This window comes from Pelecanus crispus, chromosome 7 (genome assembly GCF_030463565.1).
Source record: "Pelecanus crispus isolate bPelCri1 chromosome 7, bPelCri1.pri, whole genome shotgun sequence".
Classification (NCBI taxonomy): domain Eukaryota; kingdom Metazoa; phylum Chordata; class Aves; order Pelecaniformes; family Pelecanidae; genus Pelecanus; species Pelecanus crispus.
This window is the reverse complement of record NC_134649.1, coordinates 41,339,248-41,362,892: the sequence shown is the minus strand read 5'-3', so window position 1 is coordinate 41,362,892 and position 23,645 is coordinate 41,339,248.

Below are 23,645 nucleotides of genomic sequence, written 5' to 3'. Positions count from 1 at the left end.
CACCATGAGGCTTTCAGCCACTGCCAGCCCTGAAGGGCTGGTGCTTCTGTCCCCGACAGGAAGAGTGGTGTGTCCGTCCACACACTGTAAATTCGTGGCATTTATGCTGCGATTCCCTTTTGGCCATATGTACAGAGCAACCCCGTTTGTTTTGCTTTTTCCTTTCTCTGCCTTTCTTTATCTTCTGAACATAATACACTGTCAGAACCACGTGTTGGTTTGCATCTTTTAACGGCTGTCACCACTCAGCAGCTCACTCCATGCTTCTCTTTTAATGGCACATTTCTCCTCTGCTTTAGGCTGACCCATTACTGCTTGGATGACCAACACTACACACTTCTGGGGTCAGGTGTGAGATTGTAAGTTTGTTGGGGTTAATTTCTGAGTTGCTTTTTGCTGGTACTTAGACACACTCTCTTAGTAAATCATCAGAACCTGAGGAGGACGACGGAGACATACTTTACAGGCTGTTTATAGCTCTTTTTTCTTTTCTCCATCCAAGCCTGTCATCTGGGGAGGCTGCCCATCCTGATCTCTACTGATGCAAGATCAAAGCCTTCCAGAACTGTCAGAACTCTGAACCTTCCAGAACTGTCAGAACTCTGAGCCTGTCGCTATCCCTATTTACACATGTTTATTTTTAATATTAATTAATACTATTAATATTAACTCATCTTGGTAGTTCCTGAGCAGCCACATGGGCAAGGACCCTATCTGCTAAATGCTGTGCAAATGCAAACCAAAATGACATCTCTCCAAAGACCTTACAGCCTCAGGGGAAGCTTGTAACAGAGATGTTTAAATGCTGAACTTCATTCAGGTTGATTTGGTGTAAACAGAGCCATGCTTCATAGGCCAGGTCATCACAGGAGTTTAGGGCCCCACTTCTGTTATGGTGAGACATAATTAGGCACACAGGTGTCTTTGAAGAACTGGCTCTCCATCCCTGTGCACTCATTTTCAGTAATAGTCACCAAACACTACCTGCAGTGACAGCACCCCGACAATGTTAGTGCAGTGCTCTGCACAGCGGTGCCCCATTTCAGGGCACAAGGAAGGACTGCTGGGTCCCTCAGGACAACCTGCACCAGGATCATGACAGCCCAGTTCATCAGTCATTGAGGTACCCAACTCCCCCCAAAGCAGCAAAGTGCTCAAGTACCTGAGGGATTTGGGCCCTCGTTTCATTTTAGCAGAGCTACTCCCAAGGTGTGAGATGCCAGGAGCACAAAGCCATCATGTTCACAAGTGCAGAGGTCCGCTTGCAACCACTTCTGTGATAAATGGCACCAAAGGAGATCTGTGCCAAATGCAGTTGGAGTTTTATGGTTGTTCCTTTAGCACCTCTTTGGATTTTGTTTAGCTCACTTCTGCAACAACAGCTGGGAGCAGTATTTCCTTCAAATTACAGAAAGATTTAGTGTTATCTTAATGTGATACAAGTGTAGCCTGAATTATATTTAGGAGGAAGCACAATATGTGCTAATGAATAATAAAGACTGTGTACAAGGATATTAGCCTGCCTGCTGCTGCTTGAGCCAGTTCTCACCTTCTTAATAGCGTTAGTAATTCACAATGGTTCTACCACTCAATAGCCTCCTTCCAAGGGAGCATACTAGAAACATCCTCCATTTTGTACGGTTTCAGCTGGAAAGAGGCACCTCCTTCCACACGACAGAGCTGAGCTGGAAGGCAGCTAGACTTTCCCCTCTGCTAAAGATGCCTTGCAGGATTGCAAAGCTAACACCTATAAAACCAGGGATGCCCACACTCACCACCTGAAAATCGACAGTTACGCAAATTGTTCAGGCAAAGGCTTGGCTCCAGCTTCACTCCAAAAACTAGCAGCAAGTCCAAGATGCGGTCCTTATTTTGCTCCTCTCAGTTTGTCCATCTGCAATATAAAGGGGAATTTTTGCGGAACATTAACGTCTGTGTCACTGCTACAGACTTGTAGCTGGTAGAAAACAGAAATTTAGTGTAGTCAACAGTAAACTGTCAGCTGCAATCAGGAGTAGCACCAATATGGTTCACTGATTATCTGAATTACTTCAGGGTATCTTAGCAAATCCCTGCAATGTATCACAACCACCAAAAGGAACACATGATTTTATGCAAAAAAGAACATTTTAAAAAGATGCTGCCAAAAGAACACCAATACAAATAACTGAGAAAGTGAAGTGCTAATGGATGTTCCTTTCTTTCTGCATTATTTATCTTTCATAAAATACTACATAAACACACTTTCTCCTACAAAAAGGGTAAAAAATAATGTATTTGACTTATCTGTTTAGGAAATACTGACATGCGTCAACCAAATCGTTTCAACATGGGATTCTTCAGTTTCAGCAACTGTCAGAGGGCTCCTCTATTGAAAATAATCAATGCTTTTGACAGATAAAGAGAGGTAACATAGTGACTTATTTTGATACAACTTGACAGCTTTTTTGACAGTAGATTTCACTGTCAGTCTATTGGATTTGAATTTTAACTGGGGCCCATGAGAAATACACTTTTGGTCTTTAGCACTGAATCTCTGCAAATCAAAAGGGCAGTGGGAGCGCAGTAGTTACCTGCTTTTTATTTGCCATTATCCATCAGTCTTCAATTTTAATTACTCATTTTTAATACCTTTCCCAGTTTTTATACTCTTGAGATATCATAATAAGGCACATTTAAACTGTACTTTGCTGCTCCCTTGGCAAGAAGGGACATTTCACATAGCTAGACTTGGAGACAGAGCTATTTTCTAATGTCACTATGCTTGGATTGACAGTTCAGTTCCATCAAGAGCTCATCTGTTCTGCTCTTATGAGACTGCAGAAACTTAAAAAAAGGTATTAACATAGATTATGAAATATTCAAACACTTGGCCATGCAGGAGCTTGTGGGGCTAAGGATCTCTTAAGTAAAGTTTTTTATACAAAACGCATCTTTCTATTAAAAAAAAAAAAAAATCAAAAAACCAACAAATCAACAAAGGATCCAGATCCAAATAGTCATAGAACAGGAACAAGGCATTTGAAAGAATCACTTAAATTACAACCAGGTCCTTCAATGCTGCAAAGCAGCACTGCCCCACCAAATAGATGGGGAGCTATAGGCTTGCTGTCAGCAGACATTGTTGTTACCCCCTGACAAAGAGGATGCAGGGACAGGGTGAAGAGGACAGAGGAAAATTCTTCATTATCTTGTATTTTGATAATAGCCTCTTTCAATAATTACCATTTTGAACGACTTCTCCCACTGAGAGGTCAGGCAGAATCCACTTGCTCTGATCCAAGTTGTTCATTCCTGGCTGCAATTTTCACGAACATTGTCATCATATCATTTATTTTGTCTTTGATCTGAGTATGTGACCTTGTAGGGTTCGGTGTCTAAATATTTATTTGTTTCCAAGCCTAAATTCACAGTGTGATGTGTGAAAATTCCCTTTGGTATAACAATGCTCAAAGAGACAAGGCTGTGAGATGACTGAAGGTACAAAGGTGCAGGAAATAAAAGGACTTGTATTCCCAACTCATCATTCCATATACTGCTTGAGACAAGAGTCACATCCTGGCTTTTGATGTGTTGTTGTTGTATATGTTGAGAGCTCGGTTACGTTTAAATGTAGTACTTCAGCTCCTTTGCTTAACAACACCTGATAACTTGCTTGACATCTCAAAGAGTTTCTTAAAATATTCTTAAACCTTTGGCATCCCTTCCTGCCCTGGGCTTCATGAATAAAACATTTATCCAGTCAGCAGCTTTAGCAAAGAGGAACAGCCAAGTTCCATCCATCAACGTCAGCAGCTGAATTACTGAGTGATTTCAGATCCTTTAATAACTCTGTTTCTTTATGGCTATGTTGGTAAACAATCAAATAGTGCTGGCACCTAGCTTTCACTGAACATTACTTTTTTTGCATTATCAAATACTACTAATACAGCTCATTGCTATTATTGTTATTTCAATAAAAAAATGTCCGCATGCTGTCCACCTCTGTGAGAATGCACTGAGGTTTAGTCTTGATTTGTTATGAAGGTCATCAAAAGAGACTCACATTAAACCTGCTGGGACTTTAGAAAAAAGAGCAAGGATAAATAGAGCCTTTACTTCGTGTATAATGTGCTTCATTTATCATTGGGATCACCAAGTAGAAATACACTGCCCTTTTTGTAATGTTGTTAACAGAAACTAAGCATTTTGGGGTGAAAAACCAATGATATAAAGCTTCTGTTGTTGTAGAAGTCCAATGAAGCTTGGAGATCCAAGTACTATAAGGAAATTGCCTACAGAGATTCAAAAGGAGGTTCCTGGTTAAAGCTGCTGGGGAGGGGGAGAAACAGGGAGAAGAAAAATCAGAGCTTTCTGAATTGAAAGCCTAGCCAGAACACGTCCAAGCACGTTTGGTTTGAATTAAATGGATATTCAAGATGAAAATCTTTTCATAGCACTTTACACCAGCAGAACAGTAGGAAGAGCTTTTTCCACACATTTGGATACAAGCGCTGGTTTAGCCTCTAGCCAGGATATGTAAATGAAAAGCCCCCGTATTCAATCCTCTAACCTCTCACGCAGGAAAACTATTCTTAGGCATGCAAGAATAACACATTGAAGTTGAAAGGGTCATCTAAATAAGGATGACTGGCCAGGGTACAGCCCCTGGTCTGCCTCTATTCACCAGGGATTTGTGCCTGGCATACAAACAGCAAATACCCACAGACACGCCGATATGAGCATAACTTTGAATATCTGATCCTGCATAAATAAACCTCCCCAGCTCTGGGAGAGAAACAATTACCAACATCGAATTTGCAGAGGATGAAAACCAAGTGAGGTCCCAATAAACAACAGACAAGCATGAGCCTCCCTAAGCCCAGCTACGCTTTTGCTCCTAAGCCCTTTGGGTGCAGCTGGAGGGTGCCACTGTGGGATCATCCCAGAGGCAGCTCTAGGTGGTTACAACATTTTCTCTCCCCTCTGGGGAGACTCTCTGTTCCCAGCACAGCATTGGCAATAGCTCGTGTGTCGCCCTACTATGCTGAGTGCTCCTGGGCCAGATGAGAGCGGTGCAACATGTACAGAAATACAGGAGGGTCACTCTCATCCCCTGATACGTGTTCCCAGCGGCAGAGCAGTAGGAAACCACAGACTGATTGCACCAGAGAAAACATGTTTTTCCAGGTTTCTGTAGGTTTAAATGAGCTCTGTGCTACTGATGTCAGGGGGCACAGGTAGGGACCAGTAAAATTTTCATTTAGAGGCATCTTAGAGCCTCTCCATAGGAAAATAAACAGACTCTTCAGTAAAATTACACCCAATTAAGCCACAGGTAAATAATTAAGCTACAGGCTTCAGTATTTAAGCACTTCCCAGTTGCTTGGATAAGTGAAGTGTCACTGTTATGGATTAAGCTTCTGTACTCTAAGTTTTCTCTGCTGCATCTTAAAAAATAAAAACCAACACTTAGTTGTATCTAACCGAAGACTGGCTCTGACTCCTTTGTTGAAATGAAGACAGGTACTGTTCCTGAGGAGCACAAGGTAGCCCATTCTTCAATTCCCAGGAAGGGTGATGGCAAAGATTATTAACCATGAACGTGCTGGCTTGGTAAAACAAAAACCCACTGGCACAAAAGACTATCTCCAGACCCTTGTCACACAGTTGGGTTTGCACAACTGTACATGCTAACCCATGTGTGTGTTGATCATGACTCATCATGCTGACCCAATCCATCACCTCTTTGTCCCCATCTGCTCCTGGATATCCAGTTTTCATCCCCTCTCGCATCCTTCATGCACTGCAGCCTCTCTGGAGGTAACCCTGAGCTGCCCGAAGCCCTGCACATCCACCCCCATGGCTGGCTCATGACCCTTCACTGACTGCTTTAGGGACCACTGGCACTGGCAAAGGACAGGGAGGAGATGTTCCCATCAAGATCTTCTCCCACTTTCATGGAGCAGCCTAACAAGGGCAGGAGAGCTGAGTGCCAGGTGGGCTTTCCAGTGAGAAGCCATGTGTCCTGCTCTCACTGGTAGATGTTTGGGGGCAACTTCTCAGAAATCTGCCTCCTCAGGTTGAGCCAGAGACAGGGGGTCCCCCTTGACCTGCTCCAACACATGCAGAGCTGGGGTTAGTCATGGCATTGAGGGTTGGGTTTTTTTTCTAAATTTCTTTTAAAATTTGGAATTCTTCCTATGATGTGTTGAAGAAAAGCCATAGGACTCAATGGAGATCTTTGCACTGGCTTTGGAGTGAACCCCGTGAATTTCTAGTTTCAGCCAGGAAAAAAAAAAAAAAAAAAAGAAGTCTCATTCTATTTCCTTACTTACTCCCCAGGCTCTGAAGTTGTAAATACAAACTGCACCTCACTCATTTGAAATCTACCACCACTCCATCATAAATCAATCTCCACAGAAATTAATTATTAGTTGTCCTGTGGGGATTTGTTTTGTGTTGTCTTTTTTCAATATCATGGATTACATAACCAGATACTTGAGTATCTTTTTTTTCTTTAAAAAGAAAAAAAAAAAAAATAGAAAACTAGTCCGATCTTCCATATATCGACAGCAGCAGCAGTTGGAATGCCCAAGGCGAAAAATCTTTTGTCTTGAATTTTTTAAAAAAAAAAGTCTGTTTTTTCCCCCTATATCCCCACTGAAATATGTTTCACACTTAGCTACTGGAAACATACCCTGCAGACATTTACATCACAGGCTTTGTTATTATAAGTTATAGTAAAAGACAAAAGGAACAAGGTTTTGTAACCAGAGGGCAAACATTGCTACTGCTAATTTGTTAGGGGGTGACATTTCTGATAATGCCGCTTTAGTTGAGCTACCATTCCATATTGTAATTTCATTATAGCATCCTATCACAGTACTTAATAGGAGAGATACACATCAACAGATCTATTACCTAAAACAAACAAAGGTATTAGGAAACTTCTTGGGACTGAGTTGTATATTGACTTCTGGTCAGCATTTCCAGAGAATTTCATTAAATTTATGTCATCAAAAAACGTAACATATGGACCTTCTGAACAGGAACTCATACCAGCAGGAGTAACACAATTGTTTTTCCCCATTTTGTGATTTATCATCCATTCCATTACATGCTACACAGACTGTCATTTTTCTTTAAATGTGTTTGATAAAAGAGTTCTTGTTCTACTAGGTCAGGTATTATTATTCACCAACATTATGTACCAACCAGCACGAATGCCAGCAGCAGCTGCAGAGCTGTCACTGAATATCAGACTTAGCGCTGGGCTTTTCCCTGCCATACACTGGTCCCATAAAATGGTGGAGCAGCTGAAGGGGAAGCAGCTCCCCATTCCCTCCCTGTGCCAAGCAGGGCACATGCACTCTCACAACCGATACCACAACAGGAGGCTGCAGAGAGTGGAAAACACCCATGGCCTTTCCACAACACAGCCCTTCTAAAAGATTCAAGGCTACATTTCCTCCCCTCCAACCCTGTAGCAGGTTGCCACTCACACGGGTCTGTGGTTATAATTGCCAGTGGCTCTGTGTCAATCCCCTCTTGCACCCGCAGCTGAGACCTGCCCTAACCAACTTCCCGCAGACTTTGCGGGGATTTGCAGCACAGTGGTGTCAGCGGTGCTGCCACGAGTGCGGTACGAGGAACAAGACGTGCCCTTGCCGCCCAGCAGCCCTCGCACAGCTGAGCCAACAGCACACGCAACGGTGGGGCTAGGGACCTGCCTTTCACATCGTCTGTGCCAGCAAGCGCTCCCGGCCCTGCGCCTGCGAGATCAGTGTAGTGGAGCTCAGCAAAGGCAAGAGGCTCTCTTTGCACTTCTTGCCAGTTCTTAGATGTTCCCTTATCTGCTCTTAATTATCCAGGCTATTTTTACACTGTTTCTCCCCCTGTCTCCTAATTGCCTGAACTTATTTTCCTGATGGTTTTCTGCTGAAGATGAATTTCAGGAGCTCAGTGTCTAAGGCAATTTCAAGACGTAATTAACACCACCACTCCCCTCATTAGTGAGTGGCCTACTTTCTTTCCAGTACTACCATTCCCCTAGATGTTTGGAAAAAGTCCTTATTATCCCCCCATAGCTCTTTGACCAACATTAACTCCTTGGGCTTCACAGGGCTCTCCTCTCTCTGCCTGCAGGTGAGAAACACCTACCGGAGTCCCCTTCACTTGCTGGTTTCCTTCTCAAGTTCCTGCACTGGGTAGTTTTAGCTCCCAGTCATGGATGAAGAGCTGTGCTGCCTATCCCAGCATAGACTTAAGTCCCTTTTTGCCATCAAGGTACATAGCTGACACTGTTCTAGGTGCTGCTCAGACACCTAAGAGTGTCCCCATCTCAGAGGGCTTGCAATTGACACAGAGAAGACAAGGAAGGACGATCATTCCCACGGAAATGATGGGCACAAACACACACAGCCTACAGTAAGCCCAGCTTTACAGCCCAGTTGCAAACCACCTTCTTTTAAGTGCCCTAGCACATCTCCTCCCCTCCACCCAAGCTGAAATTCTTTTGACTTCAGTAGGAGCCTTCCTTGAGGAAGAGGAGCTGATTTGGGATAGCAGACTGGACACTTCCAGCTTTCCTTTCCCATACTCCAACACCCTGGTACTGATATGTCCTACAAAACCATCACTTAGTAAGCAAAACCAAAGGCTTATTTCCAAAGCTAATCTATTGAGAGCTCACATAGGAGTCTAAACTTAATTGTCTGTGGCTGTAACAATATCAGATAACCCCTGCAGAGATAAACAAGCAGACTTGGGAGATTAATATTTTCTTTGATATAAACTTTGTAGGATGCTCTGTTGTCAAAAAGTCCACAGAGATTACTTGTGTTGTAGTAGGTGGCACTTCATTTTCCAGAATCTATGACCCAGCAGAAATTACTGTCAGCTCCCTGACCAGCTGAGGGGTATTGATTCCCCTGTTACTACAGCAACCCATTAGTTATTAGATCGTGTCTCATATGCAGTGACTAATCTGCCTCGGTGAGGTCTCGGATTTTGACACTTTTTCATTCTAATCCTTAATTAGTTTATTTGATGCGGCCTGCACATTTTATTTTTATACTAAGTAGTTATTGAAAATACAGTCAAACTGAGCAGAGATCAAAGGAGCAAAACCAGTACGCTGTCAACTAAACTAGTTATGCAAAATAATAATAATAAAAAAAAAAGTAGCATGCCATATCAAATGCATAATCCAGCTTCACTCAACACTCCTAAAGTTGCACAAAAATCAACCCAGGACACTCCTCCATCCCCAGACTTCACTTGAAATGTGAGTACCCCTGATATGTCACCTCCTCTGTATTGCCTCTGTTCCAATGATTACGCCAAAAGACTAGGAAGCGTTCACCAGCAACTTTATCAGCTTCCTTTGATACTTGGCTTCTCAAGGAGGAGTAGACTTTGACAGGTATCTTCCCTTTACACCAAAATAACCAGAGACCAGTTACCTTTTTATGGCTTATCCTCTCTTTGATGTGAAGTGGTGGGTGAGGGTCCTATCAAAAAACAGAACACACACCCAGAGTCAGAGTGGTTCCTGTCTGCATGACAACCTAAACCTGGACAGAGGAGCAGTGTACTTGGCTAAAACCTACAATCATTCTCACAAACTATTTGACACATAAAACTGCAGGTTCTGGCCACAAACTTAAGCAACTTTAACTTTATATCACACTCATTAATAAGCCCCTGTGTCACCTGACAAAAAAAAAATCCCAGTACTGGAAACAAAAAAAAACTCGCATTAATTCAAAAAGTTATTCATATTCACAACACCACCAAAAGTGGAGAAAATTCAGTATGAAAAGTCAGAATGAAAATAAAAATTAAGAATTTGTGTTTATCTGAGGTGCCATAAAAACTTCAGTCCTCTTAAGCTGTTATTAATTGAAAATAAAGTTCTAAGCAGTCTATCCCTTCCAGCTTTCCAGGACAGAAAACAGGAAAACAACTTCATTCTCAGGCAACAAAACCCAGTTATGTCTACTGACTATACAGGAAGGGCAATTGCTATGTGTTTGCTACAGGAAACTTTCATTGAATCAACAGCCTATACTCTGATAAAATCTCTATTGGTATCTTTCATGGAAACCATATACCCCTTGCACATTTGTATAAAACTAGATGAAAACAAATCAATGTGCTAGGTCTGCTGTTCTACTGAATATCAGCAGAACATTAGGTTTAACATGTTCAGTTACTGAAGAGGAGATGATGAGGACTGCCAGATGAATTGACTTTGGAACCACTGCCTTAATATGGAAAGGATAAGCTCTAGCTAATCCCTTACAGGCGGTGCCTGGTGCCTCCCTTTCTGCTCACCTACAAAACACCCACCAGATTCTTGTGCACTTAAAGGGATGAACATGAGTCTATGAAACTCATGTCCCTCCATAGGTTTTTACTGCATTCCATCTCTAGATGTCAGGGTGTCCACAGGCCTCAGCTGCACATTTGAGCTTACGCAAGCAAGATGCACTTGTACAGGTTTAGGAGAGGGATGGAAAACTTGCCAAACTATGCAACAAGGAGAGGTTTTGCTTTAGCTTAATTTGATAGCAAACTATGGATTCATGCTGTGGCTTTTTCCCAACTCTGATTCATCAAGTGGAGGAAGAGGATCCCAAAGTAGAAAGGCTTAGGGTAAATATCCAGACACCTGACTGCATGCATTTCCATTGCTTGGTATTATCACCAGACTGGAAGGCAGTGAAGGTTACAAATTCAATCTAGGGACTCTCTGCTTCACCAGTATTCCCTGTCCCACAATTTAAATTTCCCAGAATCAAAGAGATGGAAAGGGAACATTTAGACCACTCATTTACCAGTCCCAGGTCACTTCCTATAGCACAATCTCCAGTACTTCAATTCAATTTCAAAAGTTTCAAATAGAGACGAAATGCAAATAGACCGAAATAGAACAGAATTTGAAATTGCCTTGATCTACGTGATGTAACATGGGAGTGTACGTACATCTGTGCCAGCAGTTTTCCAAAACACACCCACTTTGATCCATTAGAAAATTGACCTAGTATGCTCAAGGAAGTGTCTTGAATTAGCCCGAGTAGCCCATTTACGTTATCATCCATCTTGAACAATTGTCTGGATGTAATACATGGAACTGTGGACTAGCTATTAAATCAGAATGCTGCTCTCCAGAGAAAGCTAACCCAGACTCTGAGCCCATAACAGCAAGAGCAGTCAAGTGCTCCACCTGTAAGCAGCCAAGTCAGGCATACCCTGTTACCTAAATGGAAACCCATAGGCACAGTGTATTTGGTAGTAAACCACACAGTATTTGATTATATTAAGATATATTTCATTGGAGGTAGACAGAGCACTAACAAAATGCAAAAGAAAGTTTCTCATCACTGTTGGTGAAGAGGTAGTAAAATCTTAAGGTAAAGCAAGGTGCAGTTGCATCAATAAAATATCACTTAGAAAATTCAAGGGCATTGGCAATTGGGCATTGGCATTTGATACAATTGGGCATACAATTAGGGAATGCGACTGACCAATAGAAGCACCCAAAGAGCAATCATCACTCTCTGCAACTACCTGAAAGGAGGTTGTAGTGAGGTGGGTGCTGGTCTCTTCTCCCAAGTAGTTAGCGATAGGACAAGAGGAAATGGGCTCAAGCTGTGCCAGGGGAGGTTTAGATTAGATATTAGGAAAAATTTCTTCACGGGAAGGGTAGTCAAGCATTGGAACAGGCTGCCCAGAGAGGTGGTGGAGTCACCTTACCTGGAAGTGTTCAAAAAACAGGTAGACGTGGCACTTTGGGACATGGTTTAGTGGGCATGGGGGTGTTGGGTTGATGATTGGACTGATGATCTTAGAGGTCCTTTCCAATCTTAATGATTCCTAGTTTTTACTTTCTTTAAAAAATAATCCAGCCACCAAGCCAGGAAACATGAAGTTACTACTCTACCCTTAACTGATTTAGTGGTGGACTTGGTAGTGTTAGGTTAATGGTTAGACTGGATGATCTTAAAGGTCTTTTCCAACCTAAATGATTCTATGATTGCTCCTCAGGGTCTGCATTAAGAAGACGGGGAGCCAAAAGTGATCAGTAATAATACACTAACAAAACTGTCTGCTAGACATACTTACACTTTCTGACAAAGTATTTCATAACACCATACATACCAATTTCACCATAGATGAGACTTTCAGCTCAGCCTTTGTTTTCCATAAGCCTAATATTCTAGTTATGAGTAACCCAGCCCCACGTCTAAAAAAAACTGAGATCTGAGGCCTTGATTTGAGGCCTAGAGCAAGATCTTAGATCTGTCCCCCATATTCCCAATCAAACCCCTAACTCCTGTTCCCCTGGCTGATTTGGGGAGTAAGAACTGGTGCTTGCGACCTCTGAGATTTCCCTTCCAACAGCCTCCATTTCATCCCAGTGCAGGCCAGGAGATGCACTCCCCCCAATCATTTCCTATACTAAATGCCCGTCTCGATTTCTTCTGAGGTCAATGGGAGTACAGTACGTCCCACAAACACCCTAGGAGATCATAGCTCCAGGCCAAAAGGCCCAGCCTTGTTAACAGTGTGGAGCTGCACACAAGGCATGTCAGCCATCCCCTTGAAGTCTATTTTATTTAATTACCACTGTCAACTGTCTAAAAGGCTGTTAGCTAAGAAAGAATTTTAGGAAGGTGAGATGGAGAAGAGAAGCAGTGCTAGGAGAAGAGGCTTGAAAACCATAAGTCTCTCATACGCTTAGGCTTGGGGCTGAATGAGAAAGCAGAAGAGACATTGCAGCTAAGTACCAGCTCCTGAAACTTTATATGCCATTACATACCCAGTTACCCACAAATAAAGCACATTCTATGCTCCTCTCTACATCATATTTCACTCTAGCATATGAACAATCTGATATGCCTGTAAGCAGAACCCAGATCCAAGAATATTAAGAAATCGCACAGATACAGTAATAATGAAACAAAATTCCTAAGCCAGAGAAAAACCAGCTGTGTGTAATTCATTATGTCACAAGACTGTCATGTTGCTCAAAAGAAAAACATGCCTTTTGCCTGGCTTAGATCAGACCCTTTTGATGCCGGGAATCACACTAAACCTATGGCAAAATACAAATGTGCTTCAGGATATCATACATTTGCCTTGCAAATGTAACCTAACTTGAGACGCTTCTGAAAATAAAGCAACGTGCAATGCAAATGTGCATGCACTGATAGTAAACTGACAAAACTACAGTTGGACACTACAAAGCAGTGTACTGGAGCAGAGCATCTCTCAAGCACAAGTTCTGGTGCCATCACCAGTAGACATGTCTATGGGCCACGTCCTCACACTGACACCTATTAGTGTAATTCCCTTTACTGCAGGGCAGCTATACATAAAAGCACCAGATGAACACGTGGTTTAACAGTGCCTGTGTGCTAAGTGTGGACAAGAATCAGTGGAGAGGAAAAGGAACAAGTCTGTAGCGGCCAGTTTATCATACTTGAACCAAGGACTTATTCCTCTTATATACAGCCCTTCGCAGCTGCCGCGCCTTGGAGGCATTTTCTTTGCTCTGAAAAAGCTGTGCATAGTAACTCTTGCACCTTCTCCTAATAGTGGCTGGCTGTGATCCGATCACTGCTGTATGTAGCATTAAGGTCAATACGCCTGTAACCATAAATACCGAAATACATTTTGCTAATGATCAACCATCGTCACTGAGCAAAGACAAATGTGTTCACCGCAAACTCCGAGAGCACCATAGCATTGCTTTTAGAAGAATAAAATGCATTGAAGAACCTCGACTTCTTGTCCCTGGAAATAAGCCATGTCTTCATGGCCTAGTCACCTCTATAAATACAATGAAGTATGGTAAATACATCTGGGATTACATTAGACACTGAGCAATTTGGGAAGATTGGTCGACTGTGGAAATCCAAAATGATCTCACTAAAGCAGCTTAAGTAGTACTAGCTAAGCAGGTTTGGAGCCCACATTTCAATGCAGAATACCATTTTATATGAGAACTCACTTTGCAAAACTGTCTAGGCTCAATGTCCATTACTAGACTACTTGATGATTTATTGTGTCATAAGTTGGAACTTCTCCTAGTGCCCTTTGTGTTGATGATGTCATTTGAAGATCACTTCTCTTTATGGTTGGTACATGCACTAAGAAGATTTACAGTGTTCATATGTTTCCACCAATGGCTCTTATGCACAACCTTTAAGATCCGAACACAATTAGAGAGCGGGATTCACCTCACCTAACCAACATCCCAAAGTCAGGCAGTCAGCCTGCTTTGCTATATAGGGTCTTCTTCTATAGAAAAGACAAGAGGAAAAGGCACCTCCAGATCATAAGTCTTCCCACCTACCTCAACCATCTACTTGATGAATCCAAGCCAAAATGATTTTACATACATACCCAATGATGCTATATATGCTCAGTATCACAGGACAGGCTTGTCCATGCTATAGAGCAGTAAGACCTCTGCTCTGTAAGCAACATCATAATTTAGAAGGAAGGGAGGGGCAGGAAGTATATTAAGATGGCACATGTCCACCTTACGTATATGTTTATAACTGTTTTACTCAAATTTCTATCATAGATTAATGAGATTTTCCCCTCCAAACTTCACTTATACTGGAAACCCAGTGAAACAAAAATAACTGAAAAGACCTGAACTCAAGGCATTTGTGAGGCTAAATCACATCACAATTCTGAGGTTTCTGCAGATGCAAGCCCTGTAACAAGCAGAGAGAAGCAGTGGACATGGATTAATCCCAATCCTTCCCCAACTCCACACGTGCACCATTCCTGTGCCACTGAGCTTTGGGGCAGAAGTGCCCCAGAAAGGGTTTACCCATTCATTACATGCATGATGAAAATCAAGCCACTGTGTCCTGCAACAGCCACTGAGCTCAGCTTCATCCTGCAGTGAAGCATCTCTGCCTTCACACCACTGTGATTTTGCAGCTCTGCCTGGAACTGCAGAGGCAAGTCCAGCAGTACCTGGCCAGGGAGGGCAAAGGGGAACTGTACAGCCACCGCTGCCTTATGGGACCCAAAATGCTGCCCTGGCTGCACTACTGGTGAGAAGGGGAAGGATACACAGCAGCACGTACAGCAAGCCCCAAATTGCAGTTCCTCCCTTAAAGGATTCAATAGGGACTTTTGCATTATCTGGAATTGATGGAGGCAGCAACGTGAACCATGGCAGCACCAAAGGCATCCCAAAACATGCTCAAAAAGCCACTTTAAAGATACCAGAGGAAGAGAGCTGTTGTGTCAGTGCAGAACACCAGGTAGTGAAAGAAGCACCTGCACCTTCCCTGCATGGGCTCAGGTTGGTCTCTCTGCAGGCAATGGGGTTTTATCCTCTGCTGGCACTGGCTGCTCAACACAGCCTCCTCAGGTTGTCAGCCTTACTCTGCCTTTCAGGAACATTTACATCTCCCACTTTATGGGAGGCACATGCAATGTGGGTGACAGAGCAAGTGGAGATAGCCACATTTCTGGGTGCTGGGTCATTTCTCTTCCCCAGTGTCTTGTGGGACACCAGCTGGAACACCAGTCAGCATCTTAGCCCTTGCAAGTGCAAGTCCAGCCTCTGCATCCACAGCAAAGATAAAAACAACTGCACAACCATACCCACCTCTTTAAAATCCTGTTGCCAAACTAGTAAAACATGCAGCTACTGTATGTAATTTTTATTGTATATAAAAAAAACCCATTACATTCATTTGGTACTTTTTATTGTTGTCACGAATGCCTAAATAATCCTTCTGTGTTTAAAAACAAGCCATTGGGGACCAATGAGATACATTTATTGTAATTACATGATTCTTCTAATTAATTTTTGTCAGGAAATTTCAAAGTAAAAATCTCCAGCTAAAAATTCCTCCAGCCAATAGACACATTTCTGAGCCTTGCTTAAAAAGCTCATTTCTCTTTTGCCTAGTTGAAATAAAGTGGAATTGTTAGTGAGAGTGGGCAGAAAGGAGAGAACATTGTCATTAGACCACATTGTTTAAATCAACCCCTAACAAGCATTTCATTTTGTTTGGGTCATTAACTACATTTGAGTGAAAAATGTAGCTTGCCTGGCAAATTGGTTGGTGGCCAAATGCCTCCAATATGAGACTCTTCTGGGTTAAACACAAAGACTGCAGCAGACACACACAAATTTTACAGGTGAGAAACGTAACCGTAAAGAAAATAAGTTTCAAACAAGCATCCGAAGAGATGGACGCTTATCAAAGATATACACAAAATTTGATATTTACTGATTTATGAGATTGTACAGCCTGAAGCAGTATTCTTATAATTTATTCTATTCTTCCCTGTAACACAGATCACTAAACGTCATAAAGTAATTCAGATAAGATAGTCTGTAATTAGGGGCTAATGATATCAACTCTGCTGGACGCACAACCACTTCTGACATATGACGCCCAAGCAATTTTTAGTAAAACAGTATATCACACCCCTGGATAAGCCTCAAAGAAATCCATTTGAATGGTCAACCCCGCCTTTTCCAAGCCACACTGGGCTTTAGGAATAGATCGCTCGCTTTCTCTCTTGCTACAATCATTTGCTGAGTTAAAAAGCTACTACTTTGTCCCACTCAGTTTCCCATTACCTCAAATTGAACAAGCCCATCTCCCCCAGCCTTTCCACCCATGCCCACCAGCCCTGCAAGGCTCTCTGCAGCTCTTCTTCAGATCCCTCCAGCTCCTCATCTTTCTCACAGCATCCCCCAAACAACACGATCTGCTCAAGCCCCTGCTCTGCTGGTGCAGGTGAGCGAAAGGAAACTGCCCCTCTCCTATATGACACCTCAGGCTATCAGTGATGGCTCGGTTGGTTTGTTTTTTTTTTTTTTTCCCTGCAAGAACATGCAGTTTTTCACCCATTCTGTTTCTGACCCCTGATAAGCAAAGCCTCTACTACTGAAAACACCAAGCTAGATGTAGTGCATATTCTTTTTTTTTTTTTTTAAACTGAACTTCTTTCTGATCCTTTCTCAGTTTTTCCACAGTAACACTGAATTCTAATGCCGATCTCCAAGCCGATGCCACCTTTCTCAGGTTGGTGTCACCTCTGGGCCCTGAGTGTAGGCTCAAACGCTACCACCCAAGTCACAAGTGCAATATTGAACAGTCCCAGACCCCTGATAGGCACCGTAAGGTACCTCACCTAAAGTCCTCCCTAGTTTGACAGCAAACCACTGATAACTTCTCCCTGCACACAGTTTGCCAATCATTCACAACCTGTCTTAGAGATTCAATTTCCTTCGATTGCTTTGGAGATTGACACGAGAGATGGCATGAAAAGCCTCATCACGGTCAAGCTAGCTGACACCCCTCCTTCCACCTTGTCATGCTGTCATAGATGGGAACTAGGTGGAGTTGACAAGATGTGTCCCTGACAGATGTGCTAGCTGTTCTTTATCGCTTGTGATGCTCCAAGTGTGCATGGACAGATCACTGGGTCATTTGCCCCAGCAGTAAATTCAAACATACCAGTCTAGACTTGCCCGGCTCTTCTTTTCCCTCTCTTTCAGAGGCAGATGTTACCCACATCTCTTCCCCTGGAGCCTCCCCAGACCTCCTCATGCTCTTGAAGATAACTGCTAGTTATCCCCGAAATTTGCTCCAGCCTCTTCTCAAAATACTCCAAGAGCTGGGAACATCTAGTTTGCCCCAGTATCCTAATAGCTGCAGAAATTTGGAAATCTATAGGGTCTGCTGGTAGATCCATTTCCAGAGAGCAAAGGGGAGATGTTTTGTCCTCAGGGCTCTGGAAAGCTCAGGAGCTCAGCACTAGCAGCCTCTCTTGCTGTCCCATAGACCTTATATGCCAATCCTAAAGAACATCGCCTTTGGTTTGAATCATGAGCTTTCCTTTCACAACCGTCACCTGCATTGCTTTTCACCTTTTCCCATTCCACCTTCATGTCCCTGTTTCTTCAGATCCATTCCTGCCCAACCAGCTGTGAAGCTGCTGGTATCGTGTCCTGCTGCATTTCCCTTTCCAAATCCTACCTTGTGCTACCAGTGATGTGATCTGCAGCAGCCCCATTCACACCATCTCTTTGGTGGTCCATAGCCAACTGTCTCTGGCAGACTGCCTGTTCCAAAAAAACAACACCAGGAGCTTTGCAGCAGACATACCACAACTTCAATCTGAGCATCAGCCGCTCCCCCATGGCCGAGTCTTCCCTGAACAAGCTGTATGCTCTTCTATTAGGACTCTTGCCATGGCCGTTTTCTACCAAGCCTCTGCTATGGCATTTAAATTATAACATTGATCATACACAAGACCTGAAGTGCCTCCTTTTTATTCCTTGTGCTGACATATCTAAAACATTTGACTGATGGACCCATTAATTTTCTTCTTGTGACAATTATCCCTCAACCTCTCCCAGTTCTCGCTCCTGCCAGTGGTTTGATGCACCACCATCTTCTGCCAATCCTATTTTAAAGCCTTCCTCAGCAGCAGCAAATATCTCCTCATTGTCCGTTTCCTGCACATGTGGTTCCACTGAGACAATGCATAACACAGGGACAGTCTCTAGTGTTGTATTTGGTCCCTGCTACTCTCAACTCTGGTTGTCTGCTGCCTATCATCTTAACTGCAGCAACGCTTATTTAAAACAACCACCACCCCAAGCTATTCTCTCCTATCCCCCTGTTTATGGAAAAGCACCAATTAACAAGAAGTAATTTTTTTTAAATCTAAAAGTAATTTATATTATATAAGAAAAAAGGTCAGGTAGATACTCCATTTATCACTATTACAAAGGGCTGTAACACAGTGATGAAAAGAAAGAGAAATTAATTACAAGTCAGAGGCTGCAATAACTCTCTCTGTAATTGTGACGAAAAATTTAAATTAACGTTTCTGTCACCAAGAGAAGTTTGATTAATTTTACAATAGTGGAGATGCTATCACCTTAATATTGGTGGGTAAGGAAGTTTTACTATTTGCAATTTAGATGTAGATCATTTCTTTAAGACTCAAAAAGTGCCTGCGAGGCACCTTCACACTTTATTAACAGCTCAATCAGTGCCACGCTAGAAATAATTAGCCAAGAAACCACGTAGTAAATATATCTAGACTAGCAAACCTGCAGAATAAGAAGTACGTGATAAAATCCAGACCCCTCTAAGAGAAACAGCTTCTCTCCAGCACTCCAAAGTGACTGCCGCTGCCCAGCTGCCTGCTGTGCCATTCTGCCTCCAGGGAAACGACACCAGATTTTCCGACAACTTTGTTTTGACGGTTGCAAAGCCAAAGGGCAGAAGGGTTAGATCCAAGCAGAGGCCACTGACATTGCACCCTGCTGCGGCGGCAGCCCCGCATTCTGGGTGCTATACGAGGCACTGGCTTCCCTCTGGGGCTCGTGGGTGCAAGAGGTGGGATGGCAAAGGGCTGCTGAGGAAAGCTTGCTGCTGACAAATGGCGAGTGAAATGCAATAGGAAAGAAACTGAGGCAGGCAGAGATCGCCATGGTGTAGGACCAGGGACTCACTGAGTCTGTAGCAGTCACCCCTGAGCGCTGCGTTCAGTGGCCAGGCAGGCCTCTTGTTCCCGGCCCACGGACACAGGAGTTGCCTTGTTTGGGTTTTGGTTTGCTTTCCACAGCTTTTAATCCTCAAGACCCTGACCAGAGTTGGGATCTTGGATGGGACCCGGACATACACAAACACTAGTACCCTGACACATCAGCAGGCTTTGATATTAAACACCCCACAGACACCCCCTGACCAGCCCCTTAAAGTCCTCTGCCCCCTCGGGACAGAACCGAGTCCTGTGTGCGAAAGGCCAGGACCTGGGCAGCCTCTCCCCTCTATCTGGGAGCAGCAGCACCCCTTGAACTCAAACTTCTCGGCTCCTTGCTTTGCAGAGCACTGCACGGAGCAGGAAAGGGCAGCGCTGCCTTGTGATCCCCTCTGAGACCGCTCGTGTTAACAGTGCGCACATCCCTGTGCCCTCCAAGACACTTACCGTCAGTGTGTGCACTGTGTCGGTAAGGAGGGGGGGCAGTTCACGTATTTTTGTCCCCTGATGACCTTCCTCACCTCCAGCACACATGGGGCGACGCAGCGAGGGAGTGCAGGAGCCCAGCAGCCAGGCTGTGCAAGCGACACCCATCACCAGCCTTTGCTACCAGAACAGCCCCTGCAAAAACCCAGGTATATAATGCAGGAAAGTAAGGATCAGACCAAAGCCCTGGGAAGCTTTCCCAGTTCCTCTCTGCACTATTTAGCAAGGGCCATTAATTTCTTCCTTCCATAAACACTGTGAACGATGAAAATCTGGAAAATAAAATGAGCCTAATGAAAATGTATTGGTTCTAAGGCAATCAATGCCATTCAGCTTACAGAGAAAAGGAAACAGTTCCCTGCCTGTACTCTGCTCCCTATAGTCAACAAGGCTGACTGTTTCCAGCATGGATCAATGAACCATTCGTTAGAGGAAGTGAACCTGTACGAACAGCATTCATCTCTCTCCTCCAAGATCAAACAGACTCACTTGGGAAGTTTCAAGACTGCTCTTGAAACTTCAAGTCTAGGGAAAGTTGGAGCACTTGAAGGTGGTTTGCACATAACAGTGTCTAGCAAATCCTCATACTCGCTGCACTCGGAGACTGAGCAGGAAGACACAGACTGTGCATATGGAGGTTGGATCGTCTCCTCTGCAGAGCAGAAACAACACTGCACCATGGGTGCAGGGGCTTGTGAAAAGTATTGGGGTGAGCAGGAGGGAAGAAGCTTTCTACTGCTGTCAGCTTGTAAGCAATATTAAACAGTTGATGCAATTTTCTCTTTGAATTTCTTTAGATACAGTGATGCTAAAGGTGGTGAGGGGAGCAGGGATGGAAGGGAGGAAACACTGGTGTAATAGAACCAAAGTAGTCTACTCATCATTCAAAGAGCTTAAAAGATGTGAGTTTGCCCTAAAAAGCTGAAGATCCTTACAAGGAATGCAATTAGGAAATGTTTACTCCAGCAGTGAAGCAATCCCCCAAAGCAGGCAGGAGCTGGCACTGCTGCAGCCTGCTGCGGACAGCTCTGCAGCTCCAAAGCATTCGTGCAGGGGGAAGAGACGGAGGTAACCGTTCTGTCAAGTGCAAGGCCCTTTCCTCAGATGCATCACCATAACATCTGACAAATGGTACCTCCAGGACAGCTGTCAGAGGCTGTCATCAATAGTGTACAAGTAGCCAGTGTAATTCAGCGTGACATGAACTGACACGGGGCAGCACAGGGTCCGCAAACCACACTTGTTTAAATAACTAGAAAGCCAAAGAAAGCACAGGCTGGCCAAGGAGGTGAACTGCAGCAGGCACATAAAAAGGCAAATGTTTATAGCACATGGGTAAGGAAAGGCCACGTTCCTTTCTCCCACTGAACTGACACAAAATTTAATGGGAGATCTTTATAAGGACGGACTGTAGAAAGAGGCACTAAAGGCTGTTTCCAATGACTTTAAAGCATTTGGAAGTAGGCAACAATAGAAAGATGAAATTATAAAGTACAGATGCTAGATGGGCTGCAAAACTAAAAGGTAGGATTTCCTCACATTCCGAATATTGTTGCAAGCCATAGAGAAATGCTTAGCTGTCTTCTGAAAAACATCTGGAAAAGCGAGATACAGAGAGCAAAGTGAGTGTAAGGGGATAATGCCTTCGTAGGAGTGTGCACTGTAGTCTGAGCTACAGCTGACAACAAAACAGGATCATCCCAGAGAGACCAGCACCAGGCACAACTATGGGAAAAGCACGGCACGGTCTCTGTCGACTCCAGCCACTGAAAGCATTCACCCATACCACAGGGCCAGTATCATAAGGCAACTGAAAACACAGTTTTCCTTAAATTGCTCCACTAGCTTTATGGCTGAGCTGCCTCTTGGGGCCAGGTACTGCCAATAGCCTCCAAGGAGAACGAGCTCCCGACTAGGCACTGATAATCGTGCTGACAAGACATTTTGGTAGGGCCTTTCAGGTACACTAAACCTGCAAATACTCCACTTTAGTGCTTTGGTAACATGCAGCAGACAGAAGGGGACAGTCCCCTTGGGACCCCACCCCCTCCCCTCCCCACTGGTGTTGCCACATGCTGCAACACAAGGGGAATGCTGAGCCCAGGCTTTCCTCAGTATTCAGCTGCCCCTCCTTTCAGCACAGCCGCTTTTGATGCCCCTTGCCTGCTCCATTTCCAGGGCTGTTCTCACATCCCGGTTTTTCTTTAAACACTTCCCTCCTGCCCATTTCCACAACCAGCAGGTACAGATCTGCCTCTGCTCGAGTCGATGCCTTTTCCCAGTAGCTGGGCTCTGCCAGACTATAGCATAGATATGAAGCAGTAGTTCTCTGATAAGTATTTGACAGATTAAACATTGCCTTGAGCTTTAGTTCTTCAGCAGAGTTATGAAAAACAACTTCCACTGGAATTTGCATTTCGTGATAGCTTGCAGAGTGACTGCCTGCCTGTTGAGGCTCCACTTTAGAGTGCATCTATGCTTGGCAAGTGATCCCTGTCACCCATCATCTCTGTCTCCTGCTTTCATGGAGCTCCGAACCAGGAGCTGAGATCTAGTGCTCCAGCTGCCCTGCAGGGATGACCATCACTGAGAACAGGGCAGGCTCCAGAGGGATGCCAAGGACAGACAGTTTGTGTGATACAGAGGCTGGTTTTGACGTTCTGAGTTAAATATTACAGCACAGTTGGAGTTTGTCCTAGAGGCCTGATGGAGTCATCCCCAAGGACAGAGAATAGCAGAGGGCACAGATGCTGTATATCCACCCACATACTAATTGAAAGAAAAGAAGTAGGAGAAATATTGTGATTCTTGTTTTGAGAGCTAAAGACACACTTGAGAACTTCATGAACCACCCAGAACAGCTACACACTTACATGACCTGGCAAGATATGAGGCTTTCCAAGCAACTTACTACCTCTGGACAAACGGATGTCACAAGTACCCAGCTTCTCTAGTACATGTTTTCTTCCTCATCCCCAAGAAAAAAAATGTATGTTCATCTCAGGCAGCAGCCACAGAGAATCAATTGAACCTGTTTATTGAGAAAATACTTTCAGAGAAACAACTGATTCCTTATCAGGAAGGATGCGCTCAGGCACTATACACCATCTATGAATTAGATCCAAAAGCTCTCTAAAACTTCATGTCTTTGAATGGTAAAGCTGTTAAGAGGGAAGGAGGAAAAGAAAGAAAGAAAGAAAAAAAAAGAAATCCAGGTCCAATAACATTGCTAGTAGCAGCTTACCTTTGACTACTGAAGAAAAAAAAAAAAAAAAAAGAAAATCATTAAATGTATCTCTCTCAGAATCCATTTTACAAGCTAATGTCACTTTGCTTTGCTTTCAATCAGAGATTAAGGTTAATCTCCAGAACTACTGGCACACATGCAGACACGGTGGAAAGATGCAAATAACTCCACAGAGTTATACAGAGAAGAAAGCTTTTCACCAGAAATCTATTATTCTGCATTAAAATGCATCAGCTGATTTACAGTCCCTGTTGGATACTAAAGTACAGCTGGGAACAGGCAGAAGCTCTGAGCCCAGAATACAATACCACGAAAGCATGTCACAAATGACTGCATGCGTTTGTGTGTCCATCTGGTGTGGGGGGTATGGGTG